At 42.0% G+C, this 25,644-nt stretch overlaps 2 long non-coding RNA genes across 2 annotated transcripts; one reads left to right on the top strand and one right to left on the bottom strand.

Moving 5' to 3' along the window:
- Positions 1 to 9,839: 9,839 nt before the first annotated feature.
- On the bottom strand, positions 9,840 to 13,282 carry LOC119127588. The gene is made up of 2 exons (XR_005098873.1): positions 13,198 to 13,282; positions 9,840 to 10,471 (listed from the first exon to the last, which is right to left on the bottom strand). It is a non-coding gene; the product is annotated as an uncharacterized LOC119127588 (long non-coding RNA).
- A 1,597-nt stretch (positions 13,283 to 14,879) lies between these two features.
- LOC119127575 lies at positions 14,880 to 15,262 on the top strand. The gene is made up of 2 exons (XR_005098860.1): positions 14,880 to 14,983; positions 15,068 to 15,262. It is a non-coding gene; the product is annotated as an uncharacterized LOC119127575 (long non-coding RNA).
- Positions 15,263 to 25,644: the final 10,382 nt, after the last annotated feature.

Here is a 25,644-nt window from a genome sequence, read left to right as displayed (position 1 = left end):
TCACCCCCACCCTGTTTCTCTCAGTAAAAATGCTCTTGCAAGAGGCCTGAGTCAGACCTCATTCGATCATCGCTGTATGCACAGCGACGAATGACTCTCCACTTGCAAGTGTTTAAAAGGGCATACTGTCTCCCGTGTGGTTCTTGCAAAATAAGTTAGAGTGAGCACCACCCTAACATTTTGGTGCCGTGACCCGGATCTCTCATACCCGCCATCTGGCCGACGGAGGACGACATGCTGTACACCGTCGACGGGCCAGCGTCCATTAGCCGGACCTGGTAAAGAAAGACCTGGGGAGGAAATTCTTCGCTGGGCCAGCATCTTAGGTCTGCCTTCGTCTGACAGAAGTGGATTGACAGGATCCGGCAGTGCAACGAACCAGGGGACAAGTAAGTTAAAGCCCTAAAGTTGTGTTGTTGTGAAACGCGTAAAAAGTAGAAGTGCACAGGATACGGCTTTGGTTTGTCCGAGCTATAAGATACGGCTTTGGTTTGTCCGAGCTATGAGATACGGCTTTGGTTTGTCCGGGCTATGAGATATGGCTTTGGTTTTTCCAAGCAAGAAATAGCTGGGGTTTCTAGTCCCAGTGGAAGGAACAGGGCTAAGAAAAACCAGAGCTTCTTTTTCTTAATTGAAGAAGGGCGTAGTTTTTGTCCGTTTTTCCAAGCTGTTTGCATGAAAGTTGTGTGGTTGAAAGTGTGACTGGTAGGATAAATTGACTAAAAACAGTTCTAGCATTAATCCACGGTAATAACACAGGCTAGTAATTTGTTGAAAGGTCAATTTAAACCTGCATTGAGGATCCTCAAAGAAAGAAAAATGTTGAAAAAATTGTATAACCCTAAAATACCAAATTAAGATGGGAAATAAAAACGGTAAATCTCTAGCTCTTGAAGGAGATGAGAAATACATGGCGAGTAGATTTCTTAATTGTATGCAATACATGCTGAAGTGGAAGAAAAAGTATGGAGTACAAGGAAATTTGAAAGTTGAAATGTGGAAGAAGTGGTAGAAGTTTTAGAGGCGAGTGTCGCTGGGAAGAAAAGGATCTGAGAAAGGAAAGAAAAGGGAGAGAATTGAAATGTGCTAGAGTGTGGTTGAAAGCTTCACAAGAGAGAAGAGAACAAATTCAAGAGACAAAACATAGAAAGATGAAAACTGATGAGGTCACAAGTGTTTGTCAGACCAGAACACAATAAGGCCCCAGTGCGCAGGTGCAAGGCCGCAGCTCAAGCCGCGGCTCAAGCAAAGGGGCAAGAGGAGCTTCCGCTCCTATGCAAAACTTGTATCCAAATTTAAAAGACCTGAAGCCTCCCCCATATGACAGCAAAACATGTCATTGTCAGATTATTAGAAACATTTTTAGATTATTAGAGCTCCTGTCCATACAAGAAGTATGACAATGCTGTTTGTATGCCCAATGACAAATGACCAGAGATCAAATTATGTGTGCACACTAAAGTTAAAATTTGCAAATCAAGTGGTAAAGAAATACAACTTGCTTCTAAAAGATAAATAAAGAATTAGAATGTGCTGTCCTCGCGTGTGTGGGCAGGAACCAGCTCATGATCGACTGCAGGAAATGGCCAGCCTGTGACGAATCATTGGTGCCGGGACCTACCTTTCGCGCGCGAGAGCTGTGCATGTGTGTGCATATGTGTTAAAATGATGAAATTGGCTAAACTTGTGTGCAAAGAAATTTGCTAGACTTTGGTCTGTCCAATTTGCACTGCAAAACATAAACAATTTTGAAAAATAAAAATGAGAGGAAAAGAGAGAAATCTGTTTGCGGGCAGAAACTGATCCACTCTAGTGCATGTTAGTGTCGAGCCCTCGAGAAATTTGAAGAAAAACGACAGAACATGCTTTCAGGAATTGGATGAGGCAAAATTGTGAATTTAAGACATTGCAATGCTACATTTAATAGGAATAATTGATTGGTTGTGTTATAAGATTATACAAATTTCTATATGTGAGCTAAATCTGAGAGATTGAGTTCTTTAAATTTAAGAACAAAGAAAGAATTCAGATTAATTTGCCAGCAGTTTTTTTTGTGTTGAGTTTTTTTTTTAATTGGTGGATTGTTCTATCAGGAACCTTGAGTTGAAAATGGTAGATGAATGTTGTGTGCAGAGCTTGGATATATTGGGACCAATGTTATAGAAAGGACTTCTTTTTGGAGACTGTGTGATATGCAAATGAGCATTGATGAATAATTGCCTGAATGAAAGGAAAATACCGTAATTTTCGGACTATAAGTCGCTCCGGAGTACAAGTCGCATCAGCCATAAAATACCCAAAAATGTGAAAAAAAAACATATATAAGTCGCTCCGGAGTATAAGTCGCATTTTGGGGGGCAATTTATTAGACAAAATCCAACACCAAGAACAGTCATGAACGAGCAACAACAGGCTAAACGATAGGTATGCTAACGTGACATAAACACAAACGAAGAGCTGAGAACGGCCCTGACGTAAAATTCAGAGTTATTCAAAAAACTATTACATAAATAACACGTTAATAAAACCATCTGTCACTCCAATTCATTAAATCCATCGATCGTCCTTTGTCAACAATGCGTGCGCGCCGCTGACGGCACTTACACTTCAAAATATTCCACAGGCCCATATAACGATATATAAATTATATATCAAATAACTATTATATAAGCAATAATGTTATCAAACCATCTGTGTCACTCCAAATCATTAAATCCATCGATCGTCCTTTGTCAACAATGGGTACGCGCAGCTGACGGCGCTTGCACGTCAAAATATTGCACAGGCCCATATAACGATATATAAATTACATATCAAATAACTATTATATAAGCAATAGTATTATCAAGCCATCTGTGCACTCTAAATCATTAAATCCATCGATCAAATTCCTCGTCCTTCGTCAACAACGCCGCGCGTGCGCCCTGACGTCAGCCTCGTCGTTATTCCACAGATCTACTATATAACTATATTGTAGTGTTAACAAAGTTCAAGGAAAGACGTGGGTTTGATAAACGGCTCTTTATTTAACAAAACAAACTTCCAGGCGTGTGGCGGCGTGGACTTCCAGCCACGGAAGTGGAAGAGAGCTCCATAGAATAGGACCGGGCGTGCGTAAAAGCCATGTCCGAGCCCCATCCACCGTCCCTGGACAGCCACCCGGCCGAGCGCCGGCCCCCGACTTCAATCCACGGAGGTGAAAGAGAGCTCCGGAGAGTAGGACCGGGCGTGGGTAAAAGCCATAATAGTTTTTCAAACCTTCTGTGTCACTCCAAATCCTTAAATCCTTCAAACTCTTCGTCCGCCGTGTCACTTAGAAACAAAGCCGCTAATGATGCCGGTAGTACGTGGGGCCCTTCGTCATCTTCGTCATCCCGTGATCAATCTTTGTTCTTTATGTAAACAACCGCCACGCCGCGTCGCGCTGCTGACGTCACTTGAAATTCAAATTACAGTAATCCCTTGCTACATCGCGGTTCGTTCATCGCTTTCACTTTTTTTTGGGGGGTACATTTTTGGAAAAAAAACACATAAGTCGCTCCTTACTATAAGTCGCCCCCCCACCCAAACTATGAACAAAACCGCGACTTATAGTCCGAAAATTACGGTACAGGTTGAATAGTTGAAGTTGTTGGAGACTACTATGGAAAATGAGTAGAGCGACTTTGAAGAAAGAGTGATTTTGAGTAAGTTGAATGCTAAGAAAAAAAGTTGCTTTTGGATTGATAATTAACTAGAGAAAAAACTGGAAAACCAGTAACACATGCAGAAGTTGTGTGAACTGGGAAATTGAGAAGCGTTTTGGAAAGAAAGTCAAATTAAATGATAGAATCATCTGTGGTAAAGAACACATCCTCCCAAAAGGTTTGACAAGGTGTGAGGCATGGGCGTTGCCAAGCCTCAGAAGGAGGGAGGGAGTAGGACAGATAGTGAAAGATAGTAATAATACAACACTTTACGACATATGGATTCTGTAATACATTTGGCGTCATACCATTAAGTTAAAATTTTCTCAAGCTTTTTAAACTTTTGCTTGAAGCAATCGGAAGATGATTGAAAAGTGACTAAATAAGCTATGGGGAAGTGGTATAGCTGTTAAGGGCACGCGCTTATGCGCTTCCCTGGCTAATCAACACTTGTTTGAATGAAAAGGAGGAGGGGGAATTGGCTGGGCTTCCTGAAAAACTGTGGACAAAGGGCCCATCTGATGTAGGACTTTTAACGTCCATTACGCCAGTACAAATCCAACCAAGATCAGAGAATCTTCTTTAAAACAGGAGGCAATTAATGGGATAGCCCCTGTCATAAATGTTCTTTGGTTAGGAGGAATCATTAGGAAGTGCTCAAACTCTTCTCGCAAACACTCCTATTTGTTCAAAAGGGCAATAAAATTGACTAGTGAATGATACAACATTTGCAAGAAGCAGACAAAGAACAGTCCTTGGCAGAGCACTCAAACTGAAAGATGTCAAATGCAAATTTACTGCCGCCTGATCTTTCTTCCCCACAGGTCAACAACCGCTCCAAGCCAGGAGACTGGGACGACATGAAGGTCGTCAACAAGGACAAACTGGGCCAGCCATGGTGGGAGGGACCATTCCAAGACTACCCCCACCGCAGTAAAAATTGCTGAACGGCCCAGCTGGTTTCACCTCAGCCACTGGAAGTTACAGAGAGTGCTGGACCCCATTTTCGGAGTGGGGGGAAGTTTGACTACAAAGGGGCCTCATCGTTTAAGGCGGGGCGTCTCAATGTTGGTGAAGAATCCATAAGATCCCCACTCTGACTAGGCAATGGGAAATATCAGTGTCTCTGCCATCCAAGTAGCAAAGGGGCTCCACATGCCAGGTGGATCCTCTGTTGCGTTGTGGTTGAAGCGTGCTATGGGCTATGGCAGGGGTGGCCAACCAGTCAGAGACTAAGAGCCACATTTTTTTACTGTGTACCGCAAAGAGCCACATCCCCCCCCCCCCCCCCGCCGAAGCGAACACGCAGCGTTTGACGTCCCATTACCACCCCCCCCCCGAAGCGAAGCGAACACGCAGCGTTTGACGTCCCATTAACACCCCCCCCCCCCCCCGAAGCAAAGCGAACGTAAAAGAGCCGCATGAAACCCGGCAAAGAGCCGCATGCGGCTCGCGAGCCGCGGGTTGGCCACCGCTGCTGTAGAGGATCCAGAGCATGTCGTACCTGAGGCCTGAGGTGATGAAACCGCAACCACTCAATAAGTCTTCATCACATGCGAAGTTAGAGCAACAGGCCTGAAGTCATTCAGCTCTTTAGGTCATGATTTCTCTGGGATAGGGACGATACACAGTCTTCCACCGCCAGCATCCTGACCAGCCGGCCGGCGGCGGCGTCCGAGGGTTTCCGGGAGTGCTGCCGCGGCCGGCCCCGCAGTTTGCTTTTTGCCTTCTGTCATTTCTCCTGTTCCAGATGTTCCGGCGGCGCCGCTCCTGGTATCGGCTCCTGACGTTGTGGATTCAAACGCCTCTGCGGAGTATTGATCCACTGTGGCGTATTACCTGTTATCCAATTCACTCACTGCGTGCTCGTTTTATTTCTTGTTATAGGAAAAGACTGAGACACCTATACAAAATTAGACTTACTCTGGTTGGTTGAGGTCAATCACAATTCTTGTTAAGAAAGCTCTGTTTTCAGTAAAAATCCAATGCAGCGCTGGGCTTTTCATGCAACAATGCTCAAGAGCAGAAAGTCTGCATTCAGAAAAAGCAACGTTCAAAGTTCTTTGGTCAGCTTATATTCAGTTGCACTTACTGGTGTGGGCCGAGTTTGATGGGTGATGAGTCCAGGGGGGTGGGGCAAGTTCGCAGGAGAGTTTGAGTCCATGGGAGTGGGTGCTGGTTCGGTGAGAGCTGGTTCCGTGGGGGTGGGTGCTGATTATGGGCGATTCGGTGTCTTTGACTTGGTGGGGGCTGTTTTCCATCCCATCCTTCGGCCTCGGCGATCACCTTTTGGCCATTCATCATCCTTCCAATTTTGTCATTTTGTACAGAATTATGTGAAGTTTTGGGTGTGACATCATCAATTCGTTAATGTTCCCTGACTATGCAAAGTTATTACTCACCACTTACCATGCATTTGTTTGTTTGTTCTTTTGCCACACCATGTACTTACTTACTTCGTCACATTCCTAGTTTAATCATGCTTCCAACCATATATTTTCATTGTTAGGCAAAACATTTCCCTCTGTCCAGAACATTCAGTAATAATCCAATTCCTTCGACAGAAGGAACCTGATTAGCTCAGTTGGTAGCACAAGCGTTTCCTAACACGAGCGTGCGGGATCGAAACTCACATGGTTTTGTCATTACACAAATTCATGTCACGATTTGTGCTGTATTTTTCGTTCTAAACATTTCACGTTTTTGCATAATTACAGTTTTTTTCCATGTATAATGCGCCCCCGTGTATAATACGCACCCTATAAATGGCATGTTGATGCTGGAAAAAAGCCTGTACCCATGTATAATACGCACCCAAATTTTGACTCCTACTTAAGTCCGTAAACGTAAAATTATTTCAGAAAAAAGATCATCTTTGGGAACAACCGGATGTTATTCTGCCGGTCAGTATCACTGCGCATGCGCTAGCAAACTCGATAGCGAAGAAATTTTTCGGATTTGTGTAGGGTACATTGTGACAGCAAACGAGCAGGTGATCGAGCAAGCGTCTGATACGAGAGCATTGTGTTCGTATGGAGCGTGTTTGAAGTGAACAGCAGAGAAGAAAGCGCATCTGTAATGGCGGCCTCCGTATGATATCCGGATAAAAAAATTAAATAAAAAAAAATAATAAATTTTTTTTACCCATGTATAATGCGCACCCCAGATTTTAGGACAATAAATTAGTTAAATTTTGCGCATTATACATGGTAAAAAACCGTAGGACATTTGTGGTATAAGATTACGCATTCATTCTTGGCATTCAACATAATTATCATCATTTATTTCCTTTTATCATTTTCCCACTTATCATTATTACCATTTATTTTTGATGAACATTTATAATTTATTTCCTTTATTATTTTTGCCGCTTATCATTTGTAACTCGTCATTTTCCCATTTATTTCACAATAATTTATTTTCCTTTTTATTCTTCCCGCTTATCATTTTTAACGCTTATCATTTGTAACTCTCGTCATTTTCCCATTTATTTTAACAAATTATTTTCCTTTTTATTCTTCCCGCTTATCATTTTTAACATTTGCCTTCGCCTTCACACGCAATTTCTCCAGAAATTGCAATTCTAGTTGTGTGAAGGCGAAGGCCTTCACACATTGTTATTCTACTTTATTATTATTATTATTGTGTGAAGGCGAAGGCCTTCACACATGTTATTCTACTCCATTCACTTTATTGTGTGAAGGCAATGGCCTTCACACATGTTTTTTTTTTTTTTTTTTGTTTGTTTTTTTTAAAACGTTTATTTCGAACATTAAAGAAATACAAGAAAAAAATAAAAATACAGAAAAATGATAACTCCATAGTACAATAGAATATAAAAGAAAAAAGATATTGCATTATAATTTTCCTTTATCGTAAAATCATATTTGTTCAAAAAGGGAGTAGAAGGAAGCCTAAGCTTATCTGACTCTACCCCATGTAACTACATGTTTCTATTTAATTCTGTCAAGAAATTGTCCATAGTCAATATATTAAAGAAAAAAAAAACATATATACATTTTATACATACCGTATTTTCCGCCCTAAAAGGCGCACCTAAAAACCTAAAATTTTCTCAAAAGCCGACAGTGCGCCTTATAGGCCAGTGCGCCTTATATATGGATCAACTGATGAATTTGTTGATCCATACTGGTTGTACACAGTGCTCTGCCAAAATGTTTCAGTACGTTTTAGTACGACTAATAAATTACAAGGTCGCATCGCTTCCCAGCATTACGGCAACTGTAGTCAGGGGGCGTCACCGAATAGCTGTTGTACCCGCGAGGCTATTTCCTGTCAAAATAGGCTGCTCTGTTAATGTTTCGAGTAAATCTACGGATCGATATGGAAGGGAAACATAGGTAAGTAGTACCAATGCGTTAGATCGAACTTTAGTCAGTTCCGATCATTTTATAGGAGATCGTTTGAGAAACGCGATTGTTTACACTTTGCTGAGGCTCATGGGAGATTGCGAGGTGAGGCTCGTGAGACTTTGCGGATGGCTAATGCTATTGCGATAGCTGCTATACGTACCAGGCTATTTCATGTCAAAATAGGCTGCTCTGTTAATGTTTCGAGTAAATCTACGGATCGATATGGAAGGGAAACATAGGTAAGTAGTACCAATGCGTTGGATCGAACTTTAGTCAGTTCCGATCATTTTATAGGAGATCGTTTGAGAAACGCGATTGTTTACACTTTGCTGAGGCTCATGGGAGATTGCGAGGTGAGGCTCGTGAGACTTTGCGGATGGCTAATGCTATTGCGATAGCTGCTATACGTACCAGGCTATTTCATGTCAAAATAGGCTGCTCTGTTAATGTTTCGAGTAAATCTACGGATCGATATGGAAGGGAAACATAGGTAAGTAGTACCAATGCGTTAGATCGAACTTTAGTCAGTTCCGATCATTTTATAGGAGATCGTTTGAGAAACGCGATTGTTTACACTTTGCTGAGGCTCATGGGAGATTGCGAGGTGAGGCTCGTGAGACTTTGCGGATGGCTAATGCTATTGCGATAGCTGCTATACGTACCAGGCTATTTCATGCCAAAATAGGCTGCTCTGTTAATGTTTCGAGTAAATCTACGGATCGATATGGAAGGGAAACATAGGTAAGTAGTACCAATGCGTTGGATCGAACTTTAGTCAGTTCCGATCATTTTATAGGAGATCGTTTGAGAAACGCGATTGTTTACACTTTGCTGAGGCTCATGGGAGATTGCGAGGTGAGGCTCGTGAGACTTTGCGGATGGCTAATGCTATTGCGATAGCTGCTATACGTACCAGGCTATTTCATGTCAAAATAGGCTGCTCTGTTAATGTTTCGAGTAAATCTACGGATCGATATGGAAGGGAAACATAGGTAAGTAGTACCAATGCGTTGGATCGAACTTTAGTCAGTTCCGATCATTTTATAGGAGATCGTTTGAGAAACGCGATTGTTTACACTTCGCTGAGGCTCGTGAGACTTTGCGGATGGCTAATGCTATTGCGATAGCTGCTATACGTACCAGGCTATTTCATGTCAAAATAGGCTGCTCTGTTAATGTTTCGAGTAAATCTACGGATCGATATGGAAGGGAAACATAGGTAAGTAGTACCAATGCGTTAGATCGAACTTTAGTCAGTTCTGATCATTTTATAGGAGATCGTTTGAGAAACGCGATTGTTTACAGAGGGCTCGTTGGTTATTGGCTAGTGGATGCATACCGCAACCCTAGTCAACCTCAGTTTGATGCAGTATAGCTTCTATTTTATGCGCCTTATAAGCCGGTGCGCCTTATATATGGACAAAGTTTTAAAATGGGCCGTTCATTGAAGGTGCGCCTTATAACCCGGTGCGCCTTTTAGGGCGGAAAATACGGTATATATATATGTATATATATATATATATATATATATACATATATATATATACACTATATATTTTCTCATTAAAATACAAAAGCAACTTAAACAACTTCACAGCATGTTACGGTATCCCGTCAATATTTTGTCCTTATACATTTTTTTAAACTTAGGTAAGGTACTACAGTTCTTTAATTCGTCACTGCTGGTGTTCCATAGTTCCACACCTCTAACTGTTATACAATGTAACTTTAAGTTTGTTCTCACCAAATCTCTTTTAAACATACGTGTTCCTCTTAAATAATGGGTACTTTCCCTCCACTCAAACAACCTCTGGATACTGTTTGGTAATTGATTATTTTTTATTTTGTACATGAGTTGGATGGTTTTAAAGTCGACTAGGTCGTTGTATTTCAGTGAGTTCAATTTAATAAAGAGAGGGTTAGATGGTTCTCTATAATCAGCATTATTTACAAGTCGTATTGCTTTCTTTTGAAGAATGAAGATTGGATCTGTGTTTGTTTTGTACGTATTGCCCCACACCTCCACACAGTACATAATGTATGGGAGTATGAAGGAGCAGTACAAGGAATATAATGATGACTGATTTATAAGGTCTTTTACTTTATATAATACTGCTAGTGATTTTGAAATTTTTGATTTGATATACATTATATGTGGTTTCCAACTTAATTTATTATCTATAAGCACTCCAAGAAATTTTACTTCATTTACTCTTTCTATTTCTATATTATTTATTGTAAGAATTTTGTCTGTGTTGGTCGGACGGTTTCCAAATATAATATACTTTGTTTTACTTAAATTTAGTGTTAGTTTATTTGTATCAAACCAACTCTGTAATTTTCCCATTTCAATTCCCACAGTATCCAGTAGTTGATCCAGGTCCTCCCCACTGCAAAGCAGGTTTGTGTCATCTGCAAAAACTACGGCCTTGAGTGACCTGGAGACCTTGCATATATCATTGACATACAAAATAAATAACAAGGGGCCTAATATTGAGCCCTGAGGAACCCCACACTTTACCTGCTGTAGTTTTGATTTACAGTCCATAAGTTGCACATATTGAGTCCTGTTTGATAAATAACTGTTTAACCAAGTGAGTGACATACCTTGTTCCCATATCTTTCAAGTTTTGTTAACAGTATTTCATAATTTACAGTATCAAAAGCCTTTTTAAGATCCAAGAAAACACCTACAACATATCGTCTATTTTCAATAGCTGTAGTTATTTCAGCTACGAAATCTAACAAAGCTAGTGTGGTGGTCCTATTTTTCCGAAATCCATACTGTTGGTCACACAGAATATTTTGTTTTGTAATAAAATCATCAAGCCTTTTATAGAATATTTTTTCTAATATTTTGGAGAATTGTGGGAGTAGAGATATTGGTCTGTAATTTGAGAATATATGTTTGTCTCCAGCTTTATATATCGGAATAATTTTAGCAGTTTTCATTTCACTCGGAAAAACACCATTTGTCAGAGATTGGTTGCAGATATGTGTAAGGGGTTTCACCACACATTCAATAATATTTTTAACAAGTGACATATCTATCCCGTTACAGTCGGTTGACTTTTTACCTTTAAGTTCTCTAACAATTTCTATTATTTCCTTCTCATTCGTTCCCCTTAGAACCATACTTTCGGCTATGGGTACATCCTTAAGTAGGTCACTTGTACTCCCTTTTTTTGCTACTTCCTCTGCCAAAGTAGGCCCAATACCAACATAGTAATCATTAAACTCCTCAGCAATCATAGTAAGATCATTTATAGTTATGTTATTACTGTTTACAAAGTAAGAAGGATATCCTGGCTTTCCAGTTCTGTTTTTAATAATCTCATTTAACACTTTCCATGTTATTATTGTATTACTCTTGTTTTCCTCCAGTATCTTGCTATAGTAGTCCCTTTTACTGTTTCTCATTATTTTAATCAATTTGTTTTTGTAGATCTTATATTTTAATTCAGCTTCCTTTGTTCTTATCTTTAAGAAATCTTTGTATAATAGGTTTTTCTTCTTGCAAGCACTTAAGATTCCCTTTGTCAGCCATGGTTTTTCCACCGAATTTAGTTTAACTGCTTTCTTTACAAGAGGACAGTGTTTGTCATAAAGTTCGGATATAATGGCCATGAATGTGTTGTAGGCTTCATTTACATCACCCACATATACCTTTTTCCAGTCTTGTGTTAAAAGATCATTTTTGAATGAGTTAAATGAATTACCAGAGTTCATTCTACACATTTTAAAAGTTATAGCATCCTTTTTTTTCTTTGTACAGTCCTGGATCACTGCAAACACTGGCAGGTGGTCGCTTGAATCATTTATTATCAGTCCAGTTTTGACTTTCTTTTCAATTACATTTGTAAATATATTATCAATTATTGTGGCACTGTGAGATGTAATTCTAGTCGGACGGGTTATTGCAGGGTAGAGACTCATACTGTACATTAAGTTAATAAATTCTGTTACTGGAGTCAGCTGAAGTGGGTTCAATAGATCTATATTATAATCGCCACAGACGTACACCATTTTCGTATTGATTTTTCTTTCATACATTCCTGATAATAATTCACTAAATGTCTCAATACATGAACCTGGACATCTGTATACACAGCTCACCAGAATGTTTTTAGATGATTCCATTTCTATCTCAACTGTAATACATTCCATGATATTATCTATTGCTTGAGACATACTTCTTACTATCTTACACTTATAGTTTTTATCTATGAATAGAGCAACTCCTCCACATCTTTTTACCTTCCTATTTAATGTATAACTCTCATACCCCTCTATGTCAATCTTTTCAGACTGATCTCCCTTTAACCAGGTTTCAGATATTGCAATTACAGTAAACGGATTATTCATATCTTTTAAACATTGTTTGATCTTAGAGATGTTTGCTTTCAAGCTCCTACTATTAAAATGTATAATTGATAATGCTCTATTTGTTGTCACATTCTTGTTAAATTGCTCTACAGTATAGTATTTGCTGTTCCTTTGAGTGTAGTTGATGAAGAAGTTATTCTCAGGATCAATATTGTTCTCTATGTCAAATCCCTTATGGTCAGTGAAGTCAAATGTTTTCAAATCAAGTTCTTCATTTTCAGTTATCAGTGCTTGTTTGTTAAACACACCAGTTGGAAATGAAAGGCATTTGTCAGTACTATTCATGGTGGGTTGATAATTTCACCAGGTTTTTACATTCCATGATCTAAAGGTACCACAACTTGAGGTTCAACAGAAAGATGTACAGGTTACTAGTCTCCTTCGTACCTCTTAAGTTGCTCTATGGCACTGATGCAGAAACCATGAGAACTTTCTGCTGCCCCAACAGGTTTGATGAACACCTTACAACCAGCAGTCCAAGTGGACTGTATTTTACCGCTTTTCTTAAGAGCTCTTGCTTTCTTAGCTATTTCACCATTTTTCTTGGTGAGGTGTTCATTAATGTACACGTTCGTGCCTTTTAGTTTTCTACCTTGCTTGAGCAGATTTATCTTACTTTTCCTGTTTGTAAATCGGACAATTATAGATGGTATGACAGGCTTACCATTTAGACTCTTAGTTGGTAGAGTGTGGCATGCCTCAATATTGACAATGTCAATGGCGATGTCTTTACTCTGGAGGAAAGTTTTTACCTGCTCCTCTGTTGTCTCCTCATGTTCAGGATTATCCTCTGAAGCAAGGCCTTTCACAGCCTGCTGGTAGCTCCGTGGTTTGATCCTTAGACCACTGATGATAACATCGCTCATTCTTGAGTACTGCTCCAAATTGTCTAATCTAATTTCCAGGCTGACAATTTTCTTATTTTGTTCAATGTTTAATTGTTTGAGCTGCTTCACCTCTCCCATCAGCTCTGTTATAATGGCCTGTTGTTTCATTATGATTTCCACATTTGAAGACATCACTTGCATTGATAACTTCAGCTCCTCCATATCCTTCTGAAGCACTTTCATGGCCATCCCGGCTATCAATCAATACCTGATGGTAGCTCTCCTCCTGGGCTGGTGGTGTTAGCCTACTAGGCCTGATGGTGGGTGTCCTCTTGGGGCTGATGGCGTTTGCCTACTGGGCCTGGTGGTAGCTGGCCTCCTGGTACCTGGTGTTGGCTAGGCTCCTGGAGGGATGATCGCTGGTCCGGCGCAGGTAGCTAGAGGTCCGGTGAAGGCCGCGGGTCCGGCGTTGCTGGCACGCAGTCCGCCGACGGCCGCAGGTCCGGCGTTGCTGGGACGAAGTCCGGCAACGGCCGCGGGTCCAGCGTTTCTGGCTCGAGGTCCGGCGACGGCCGCGAATCCGGCAACGCTGGAGTGGGACCCTAATGCGGCCGCGAGTCTGATAGCGCCGGGAGGAACCCCGGTGGCGGCCACGGGTCTGGAGTCGCTGGAGCGTAATCCGACGCCGGCCGCGGAGCCGATGGCGCCGGAAGGCTCCGACGTCTGGTGGCTCGGCGACCTCCCGACAGGGAAGAAGCCTCGGCGTGATCGCTCCTCGACGAGATCGCTCCTCAATCAAAGTTCCCGAACAATGAAAACAAACCAAAAAGAAATCTTGCTGCAAGAACAATGGTCCGCTGTTGAGATCCCAAGCGAGGTTCCTGCAAAGTCTGATGCGCAACGGTTACTTCCGGGTGTTGTCTGCATGAACGGGAGCAGGGTATCATGTGGTGTCATGTTATTCTACACCATTCTCTATTATTATTATTGTGAAGGCGATGGCCTTCACACGTTATTCTACACCATTCACTTTATTATTATTATTATATTTTATTCTCCTCACTCCATTCCACTTTTGACGTATTCCAAATATTCACGAGATGAGCGCTTCCATTTTTCTCGTTCCGTTTTCGCAAAATTCGCAAGGTTACGACAAATTTTTCCCCATTCATTCTTAATGGCACATTCGACATTTCACATTTACGTCGTTCCAATTTGAAATTCACATCATTCAGCACATTCGAATCACATTCGGAAAGATTCTCGACATTCCCAAAATTGCCAAATTAAAAAATTTCACGTTTTCACGTTTAAAATTTCGACAAAATTTCGTTTTTCACCTCTAATTTCTACATTTTTCAACCGATTCAACCCATTCCAACTTTCAATTGTTCATCTTTTGCCTACCTATTCCACAACTTCCCACTTACCAAAAATTTCAAACTTTCAGATTTGAAATTCAACCAAATTCTCCAAAATTTCGTTTTTCTACTCTAATTTCTACATTTTTCAACCGATTCAACCCATTCCAACTTTATTCACTTTGTTCACCTTATGCTCACCATATTCACCCCCTTCACCCCCACTTCCACTATGCATACACAATTCGACCCTTGACCCCCACTTCCAGTGTGGAGGCCATCTCGGATTGACCCTGAAGTGCCCCCAATGAACCCAGAATGAACCGGAAGTGCCCCAAATCAAACCGGAAGTGCCCCAAATCAAACCGGAAGTGCCCCAAATCAAACCGGAAGTGGCCACAAATCAAACCGGAAGTGACCTTTATAAACGGAAGTGACCCCAAATAAACCGGAAGTGACCTCAGCTAAACCGGAAGTGCCCTAAATAAACCGTAAGTGACCTTATTTCAAAGAGAAGTGCCCTAAATGAAACCAGAAGTGACCTAAATTTAACATTTGCTCTAACTTTTGCAATTTTTGTCCGATTCAACCCGTTTCAACTTTTGAACTCCAAAGTGAACCTCTTGAACCTGGAGTTTTCGTTTTGTTCCAAAGTTAAAACATTTTGGGTGCAATTTTTTTTTTAAATTTCCATTCATTCTCTATGAGGCATTCAACATTTGCTCTACTTCTACATTTTTTAACCGATTCAACCCGTTCCAACTTTCAACTGTTCATCTTTTTCCATCCTATTCCACAACTTTCCACTTACCAAAAGTTCAAAATTTTCAATTTTGAAATTTACGCCAAATTCTCTAACATTTCGTTTTTCAACTATAATTTCTACATTTTTCAACCGATTCAACCCGTTCCAACTATCAACTCATCATTTTCCTACCCATTCCACAACTTCCCACTCACCAAAAATGACAAATTTTCAATTTTGAAATTCACAAATTCTCCAAAATTTCGTTTTACACTTCTGTTTTTTACATTTCTCAAGTAATTCAACTCGTTTCAACATCATTCGGCAGCATTCCCCAAGAAGTTATTCATAGTCTTTGCCTTCACACGCAATTTCTCCAGGAATTGCATTTTCTAGGTATTAAATTTTCAAAATATATTTTTTGTGGTTTTCATACTGTCCGATGAATGTGCTGTAGCCGGGTGACCACCGGGTTGGGCTATTGTAGCAATGCCGTCGCGGTATTAGACGCAAAAGTAGAGAAGTCAGCAGTAATTATTTTAAGTAAAAAAAAAGTCATCTTGTCGTGGTTTTGATTGGAGGAAAGGAGAATAATAACAAATACATTGTGCTATAGTCAGCATACAGTGTGTTAGGGTTTGCAGATTATCTTCATCGTATGATTATGTTGGAATGTAACCTGTAATAATTTACCTAGCTTGTCCTGTCTTAACAAAAGTAGTAGACCAAAGTGCTAAGATCTTTTGAACTGATTGACTGAGGAAGCAATCAAAGTTGCTTTGTTTACACAACGTCGTAAAAGACCCCCTGCTATGCTTTGATCAGCAGGCCAGGGGCTTCAACCCCATCCTGTCCATTCACACACCCCCCCCCCCCACTCTCAACCCCACTCTGTTTCTCTCAATAAAAATGCTCCTGCAAGAGGCCTGAGTCAGATCTCATTCGATCATCGCTGTACACACAGCAACGAATGGACTCTCCACCTGCAGGTGTCTAAAAGGACTTACTTGTCTCCCGTGTGGTTCTTGCAAAATAAGTTAGAGTGAGCACCACCCTAACATTTTGGTGCCGAAACCCGGGACCTCTCATACCCGCCATCTGGCTGACGGAGGACGACACGCTGTACACCGTCGACGGGCCAGCGTCCATTAGGAGGACCTGGTAAAGAAAGACCTGGGAAGGAAATTCTTCGCTGGGCCAGCATCTTAGGTCTGCCTTCGTCTGACAGAGGTGGATTGACGGGATCCGGCAGTGCAACGAACCAGGGGACAAGTAAGTTAAAGCCCTTTAAAAGAAAGCGCTGATACGGCTTTGGTTTGTCCGAGCTATGAGATACGGCTTTGGTTTGTCCGAGCTATGAGATACGGCTTTGGTTTGTCCGGGCTATGAGATACGGCTTTGGTTTTTCCAAGCCATGAAACAGCTGGGATTCTAGTCCCAGTGGAAGGAACGGGCTAAGAAAAGACTGAGTTTCTTTTTCCTAATTGAAGAAGGGCGTAGATTCTTTTTTTTGTCCGTTTTTCTAAGCTGTTTGGGAGGGTTTTACACCCATCCTGGATAGGCCTAAAAATAAAAAGCGCTGGAGTTTGTGTGGTTGAGAGTGCGATTGGTTGGATAAATTGACTGCAAAGAGAATTTGTTGGAAGGTCAATTTAAACCTGCATTGAGGGTCCTCAAAGAGAGAAAACAAAACATTTTGAAAAAAGATTGTATAAACCTAAAATACCAAGTTAAGATGGAAAATAAAAATGGTAAATCCCTAGCTCTTGAGGGAGATGAGAAGTACATGGCGAGTAAATTTCTTAATTGTATGCAATACATACCGAAGTGGAAGAAAAGGTACGGAGTAGAAGGGAAGTTGAAAGTTGAAGTGTGGAAGATAGTGGTTGATGTTTTGGAGGAAAACAAAGGGACTGAAAAAGAAGAGAAAAGAGAGTTGAATTGTGCTGGACTGTGGTTGAAAGCTTCACAAGAGAGAAGAGAACAAATCCAAAAGACAAAAGATAGAAAGTTGAAAAGTGATGAGGCTGCGACTATGTTTGTCAGGCCGGAAGACAAGTGTGGTTTTCGCACTGCCCCGGCCACGGCTCCAGCTGCAGCTCAAGCAGAGGAGCAAGGGGGACCTTCCGCTCGTATGCAAAACTTGTATCCAAGCTTAACAGACCTGCGCCCTCCCCCATATAAGAGAAAAAAAAGTCAGGGTCACATCACTAGAAGTCCTGTACAAACAAGAGGTTTGACCACTGCTGCTAGATTTTCCCAAAATTTGGACAATGTCGATGTGTGCCCAATGATACAGGTGCCAAACCCTATTGTAGGGGAAGGCCAACCTCCACATACGTATGTTTTTCGGCCATGGACTTTGGAAGAGGCAAGGAAAGCAGTTGAAGGGGTTACCCCTGTTGCTGAAGACCCAGATAAATGGGCAGAAGACATGGCTGGAATCATACATTCCTATAGACTGAATGGGCATGAAGCAGGAGAAGCTGCAATGTCTTCTTTGGGAAAAGACTGGGCAAAGGTTAGAGGACATTATACAGGTAGAAATAATCAAGGGCCTTTTCCCTATCCCGTTGAGGGAAATCAATTGGTAGAGGAGTATGCAGCACAATGGAATGATCTTGTGCAAAGAGTGAGAACTATATTTCGAAGACGAGCAAATTAGGGTCATTTGGCAGGAATTAAACAGAAGCCTGGGGAAGATACTGATGATTTTCACTTAAGATTTGAAAAAGAATTCAGGGTGCATAGTGGCATTCCATTCAATGATGCAGCTGAGAGTGCTTATCAGCAACAGCTTAAAAATGCGCTCCTCACTAATTTCCGCCCTGAAATAGGCAACTGGGTGAGGAAACATTTGGTGGAAGTAGATATTGCAAGTGTGACAACAACTATGCAATGGGGCAGACATGCTGAAAAAGAGATCAAAAGAGGCAAAAGTTCTGATGTATTTCATCTAGACAATGATGATGATGATGACCTAGATGAAGATACAACAGTCTTCTTCCATGGGTCCCAGCGGGCCAGAAGAAGAGGTAGAGGCCAACAAGGTTGCAGGCCGCCATATAATTCAAAATCCCCATCAGATTCTGACAACTGTTGGAACTGTGGGAGACGAGGACACTTGGCAAGAGCGTGTCGTTTTGCAAAACAATACCAATCAAAGGGTGGAGGAAGGGGCAGAGGAAAAGCCAAATTTTCAGCATGACTAGATTCCTCCCCGTTGATCTCTTGTGCTCCTACAGAGGAAGAGATAGTAGATGTCCATGCAGCATGGGACATTTTGAATGCATTAAAAGAAAAACCATATGTTACCTTAAACATTGGAGGAAGTGAAGTAGAGTTTTTGTGTGATACCGGAGCTTGTAAGACCGTAATAAAAACTAAGGTCCCAAATTTAAAGGCCTCCCAAAATACTATTTGGGTGAAATCTGCTGATGGGCAGGTACACAAGGAGAGTATGTCCAATCTAGTTGAAGTGAGAGATAATGAAACTGGAAACATGGCTTCAGTCTCGATTGTGCTATCCCCAAAATGTCCCATTAACCTTCTGGGTCGAGATCTGATGACTAGATTGGGAATTGCAATAATTCCAGTAAAGGATGGCATGCGAGCATGTAGAGTGAGAGATGTAGACTCATATGCTGCACAGGCAGGTGAGCGGATTTGCTGTTCTTATGACATCTCTGCTGAACAGAATCCCAAGCTACCAGGCAATTTGCTGAGTGAAGCCCGAAAACAATTGACGCGACCTGAATCAGAAATGACTTGTGATGAATTACATGTCACCATGAACATTCTCACTGATCCACAAGATGACTATATTGAAAGTTTTCTCAGTGACACAGAAGTAACTTTAACAATCACTGCTCTGTACACTGATCGCAGGTCATTTGCAGCTGCTGCTGTGCTCCTGCCCGCTCCTCAGGAAGACAAATACAAGTTGTCGGCTGTACCCCACATTTCATTGTTTAAACCTCACAGTATAACATGGGCAGATGTGGGTTGCCGGATTAAACTTGCTGGTTCTGTAACTTATTATGAGGACAAAGGTGATGGGTGGAGCTACAGTACCAGTTGTGACATGTGGAAGCAAACTGTGTGTGAAGTAGCTGTTGGTAGGGCATGCGCTTGTGCGCTTCCCTGACTAGTTAACATTTGTTTGAATGAAAAGGAGGAGGGGAATTGGCTGGGCTTCCTGAAAAACTGTGGACAAAGGGCCCATCTGATGTAGGACTGTTAACATCCATTCCGCCAGTGCAGATCAAACCAAGATCAGAGTGGCGTCCAAGAGTTAAGCAATATCCTTTAAAACAGGAGGCAATAAACGGGATTGCCCCTGTTATAAATGATCTTTTGTCAGGAGGAATCATTAGGAAGTGCTCGGATTCTCCTTGCAACACTCCTATTTTTCCAGTTCGAAAGGCCAATACAATTGATTGGCGAATGATACAAGATTTACGAGCAGTGAATGATGCAGTGCAGACAAGAGCACCTAATGTGCCTGACCCACACACACTTCTGAACACTTTGAAGCCTAACCAGAAGTTTTTCACAGTAATTGATCTTAGCAATGCATTTTTCTCAGTGCCAATTCACCCAGACTCACAGTTTTGGTTTGCGTTTACCTTTAAAGGGCAAAGTTATACGTACACCAGATTGCCACAGGGATTTGCTGATAGTCCAACTATTTTCATTCAAGCTATCATGGCCTGTTTGGCTGATTTTCAGATGTCAAACAAAAGCCAACTTCTAGCTTATGTAGATGATCTCCTGGTAGCCTCTGAAACTGAAGCTGCTTGCAAGGAAGACTCCTTAGCATTGTTACACTATCTCTGCAAAACAGGGAATAAAGTGAACAAGAACAAACTACAATCGGTCAGACAGGAAGTGAACTATTTAGGTCACACGTTGACAGCTTCTGGAAGACAGATACAGAAAACCAGAAAGCAGATCATTGCAGATGCACCGCAACCGGAGACAAAGAAAAAACGAATGTGGACAACAAAAGGTGCAATAGCGGATACAGATAATATCCTCCGCATCAATGACAAACCTGTTTTACCAAAATCACTTTTTAAGGCAGCAGCGATTGCGACACATGGGCCTTGCCATGTGTCGACAGGAGGGATGAGGTCCATCATACATCAACAATTCACTACCTTTGGTTTAGATGCTTACCGTATTTTCCGCACTAAAAGGCGCACCGGATTATAAGGCGCACCTTCAATGAACGGCCCATTTTAAAACTTTGTCCATATATAAGGCGCACCGGATTGTAAGGCGCATAAAATAGAAGCTATACTGCAACAAACTGAGGTTGACTAGGGTTGCGGTATGCATCCACTAGCCAATAACCAACGAGCCCTCTGTAAACAATCGCGTTTCTCAAACGATCTCCTGTAAAATGATCGGAACTGACTAAAGTTCGATCTAACGCATTGGTACTACTTACCTATGTTTCCCTTCCATATCGATCCGTAGATTTACTCGAAACATTAACAGAGCAGCCTATTTTGACATGAAATAGCCTGGTACGTATAGCAGCTATCGTTATAGCATTAGCCATCCGCAAAGTCCCATGAGCCTCAGCTCGCAATCTCCCATGAGCCTCAGCAAAGTGTAAACAATCGCGTTTCTCAAACGATCTCCTATAAAATGATCGGAACTGACTAAAGTTCGATCTAACGCATTGGTACTACTTACCTTTGTTTCCCTTCCATATCGATCCGTAGATTTACTCGAAACATTAACAGAGCAGCCTATTTTGACATGAAATAGCCTGGTACGTATAGCAGCTATCGTTATAGCATTAGCCATCCGCAAAGTCCCACGAGCCTCAGCTCGCAATCTCCCATGAGCCTCAGCAAAGTGTAAACAATCGCGCTTCTCAAACGATCTCCTATAAAATGATCGGAACTGACTAAAGTTCGATCTAACGCATTGGTACTACTTACCTATGTTTCCCTTCCATATCAATCCGTAGATTTACTCGAAACATTAACAGAGCAGCCTATTTTGACATGAAATAGCCTGGTACGTATAGCAGCTATCGTTATAGCATTAGCCATCCGCAAAGTCCCATGAGCCTCAGCTCGCAATCTCCCATGAGCCTCAGCAAAGTGTAAACAATCGCGTTTCTCAAACGATCTCCTATAAAATGATCGGAACTGACTAAAGTTCGATCTAACGCATTGGTACTACTTACCTATGTTTCCCTTCCATATCGATCCGTAGATTTACTCGAAACATTAACAGAGCAGCCTATTTTGACATGAAATAGCCTGGTACGTATTGCAGCTATCGTTATAGCATTAGCCATCCGCAAAGTCCCATGAGCCTCAGCTCGCAATCTCCCATGAGCCTCAGCAAAGTGTAAACAATCGCGTTTCTCAAACGATCTCCTATAAAATGATCGGAACTGATTAAAGTTCGATCTAACGCATTGGTACTACTTACCTATGTTTCCCTTCCATATCGATCTGTAGATTTACTCGAAACATTAACAGAGCAGCCTATTTTGACATGAAATAGCCTGGTACGTATAGCAGCTATCGTTATAGCATTAGCCATCCGCAAAGTCCCATGAGCCTCAGCTCGCAATCTCCCATGAGCCTCAGCAAAGTGTAAACAATCGCGTTTCTCAAACGATCTCCTATAAAATGATCGGAACTGACTAAAGTTCGATCTAACACATTGGTACTGCTTACCTATGTTTCCCTTCCATATCAATCCGTAAATTTACTCGAAACATTAACGGAGCAGCCTATTTTGAAATGAAATAGCCTCGCGGGTACAACAGCTATTCGGTGATGCCCCCTGACTACAGTTGCCGTAATGTTGGGAAGCGATGCGACCTTGTAATTTACTAGTCGTACTAAAACGTACTGAAACATTGTGGCAGAGCACTGTGTACAACCAGTATGGATCAACAAATTCATCAATTGATCCATATATAAGGCGCACTGTCGGCTTTTGAGAAAATTTTAGGTTTTTAGGTGCGCCTTATAGTCCGGAAAATACGGTACTTAAAAAAATTTTGTAAAGCATGTCCCGATGTGTGAAACATAGTCCACAAGGAAACATGAGACCTAAGAGAGGCTCATTTCCAAAACCGTCTTACCCATTTCAAATCATGCATATGGATTTTATTGAACTCACACAAAGTGGACCTCACAAATACTGCCTAGTGATGATTGATGCATTTTCCAAATGGGTGGAAATAGTTCCATCTAAACGTGCAGATGCCTTAACAGTGGCAAAAGCCATTTGCAAAGCCATCATACCAACTCATGGCATCCCCCAAACCATTTACAGTGACAATGGCCCACACTTTGTGAACCAAGTTGTACAGAACATGGCTGTACACCTTGGGATAATGTTAAAAAACCACTGCGCTTGGCACCCTTCCAGCGCTGGCCTGGTTGAACGAGCAAACTATACTATCAAAAGCAGGTTGAAAAAATGCATGGAAACAACAGGCAGATCTTGGCCAGAGTGCCTAGACTTAGTGAAGCTCTATATGAGAATCACTCCCACTTCAGAAGGGCTAACGCCTTTTGAAATCATCCATGGGAGACCATATAGACTACCTGTGTTCCCTGCAGATTTACAAAAGGCAGATGAAGAACAGTCTTTGGCAGATTACATGATCAGAACGCTCAGACTGACAGAGGTGTCAAATGCAAATTTACTGCCGCCTGATCTTTCATCCTCACAGGTCGACAACCCCATCAAGCCAGGAGACTGGGTCTACATCAAAGTCATCAAAAGAAAGAACTGGGCCAGCCCACGGTGGGAGGGACCATTCCAAGTCTTGCTGACTACCCCCACCGCAGTGAAGATCGCTGAACGGCCCAGCTGGATTCACCTCAGCCACTGCAAGCTACAGGGAGTGCTGGACCCCTCATTTCGGCGTGGTGGGAAAGCCTGACCTCAAACTAGCCTCATCGTTTAGGGTGGTGAAGCGAACAACAATCCCTACTCCGCTAGGCGAGGGTATGTCTCGGTGTCCCTGTCATCCAAGTAGCAACGGGGCTCCACATGCCAGGTGGATCCTCTGCTGCGTTGTGGTTGGAAGAAAATCCAAGAAAATGAAACACACGAATGCATTAACGACTGCTCTCCAGGAGGAAACTGGATGGGAGCTTTGGACATCGCCGCTGAGTGTCAGGATATGAGAGCCATTTCAGGTGGTGAGGGCTCTCCGACCAACATGGCTGCACCATCAAACGGAACATACTTCATACAGAATGGCTGGTGGCTTTGTGGTCACAAGGTTTATCCGATGCTGCCCGCCAACTGGACAGGAGTGTGTGGACCAGTGTGGGTGACAGACCACACCTACAGGATACAACATCGTCAGCTGACGACAGCACACAACTCTTCTGGACGTCGACGCAGGGCGGTTGCAACCTTTGACCCTCATGACCCTGTCTGGGGTGCGAATGTTCCGGACGACCATAAAGTATGGTCCGTCGGAGACAAAGTTGTTCATGCGCTTTTTCCTTGGATCGGAGTTGGAAAACAATCACTCTTCATCGAGACACTGAACTATCGTTTTCAATCCTTTGTGAATCTCTCACTGCAAGTCGATGATGGACAAAATAGAGAGATTCAGGCTATTAGACGTATGGTCTTGCAAAACAGAATGGTTCTGGACTTGATGACGGCAGCAGAAGGTGGTGTGTGCCACATCATTGGGACTTCCTGTTGCACATACATTCCAGGAGATAACGACACGCACATCAAGGAAGCCATGAACTCACTGAGGAATTTAAAGCAGGCCATGTTGGAGGATAAAATCCCACATCAATGGGATTTCTTTTCATGGCTATTCTCTGGCGCTTGGTGGCAGTTGCTGTTGAAACTTGTGACTCCTATTCTTGTTGTGGTGGTATTGTTGTGCTCGTTTACAACCTGTGTTATCTCAAGTTTGAAGTCAGCTGTGACAAGGTTTGTGTCTTCTACCGTAGCACAAGTACATATACAACTTCTCAGACATGACGAATGTGATGACTATAATGTGCTGCGAAACGTCTATTGCGTAGATGCTGTTTAGCTCAACATTATTTCACAGAAACTTGATGATTTGACCATTGAAAGTGCCTTGCAAATGATGGATACAATGATGTACTGTTTCTGTGTTTTTCTTTTTTATTGATAGCATTCTGGTCGCCAAAGGCAGAGGGACCGTGTGACTCTTTTCCTGCATTTAATCTTGCCGCAGGTTTTTCAGTTGCACACAAAATTTGGACTGGAGTATTGGGGGAAAACCTCATCTTCACTGGAACATATTGCTGTCATTGTATTTTCTTACTTATGTTTGATTGATCGGGGGTTGGCATAATCATATGATAAAACAGGAGGGATATGTTAGGGTTTGCAGATTATCTTCATCGTATGATTATGTTGGAATGTAACCTGTAATAATTTACCTAGCTTGTCCTGTCTTAACAAAAGTAGTAGACCAAAGTGCTAAGATCTTTTGAACTGATTGACTAGCTGCAGAGGAAGCAATCAAAGTTGCTTTGTTTACACAACGTCGTAAAAGACCCCCTGCTATGCTTTGATCAGCAGGCCAGGGGCTTCAACCCCATCCTGTCCACTCACACCCCCACTCTCAACCCCACTCTGTTTCTCTCAATAAAAATGCTCCTGCAAGAGGCCTGAGTCAGATCTCATTCGATCATCACTGTACACACAGCGACGAATGGACTCTCCACCTGCAGGTGTCTAAAAGGACTTACTTGTCTCCCGTGTGGTTCTTGCAAAATAAGTTAGAGTGAGCACCACCCTAACAGTGTGCACTGAAAGCATAACTCACCTCAAGTTTTTTTTATTTCAAGATTTAATTTTCAAAGATCCCCAGGGGGAGATTCAATTGCCAGCAGAATAAATGAATAACTATATATGTAAATAAACAGATAGATAATATAAACATCGGACCCGACAAAAAAAAACAGACAAAAGACAGAATAGAACTAAATACACCTGTGGTCAAATGAATCAGTCCTCAAATAGTGGGGAGATGCCCGCCGGGAGGGGGGGGGGGGGGTGTAACCCTGGAGAACATGCTTTTTTTTTCTTACTGTACTAGTCTAATGGGTAATTAGACATCCACGGCAGTAGGTGGGAGTGGCGGTATCATTGTAAGAGTGCGCGCAGGGAGTATTTGCTCTATAGTGTAGAGCGCACGGAACATGCGAGCACACAATACAGAGCAGGCGATAAAAAGTGCAGTGGGACACCATGGAAAAATATTTA

This window comes from Syngnathus acus, chromosome 9, assembly GCF_901709675.1.
Source record: "Syngnathus acus chromosome 9, fSynAcu1.2, whole genome shotgun sequence".
Classification (NCBI taxonomy): domain Eukaryota; kingdom Metazoa; phylum Chordata; class Actinopteri; order Syngnathiformes; family Syngnathidae; genus Syngnathus; species Syngnathus acus.
The sequence above is the reverse complement of the archived record's forward strand: the minus strand, read 5'-3'. Positions and strand labels throughout refer to the sequence as shown.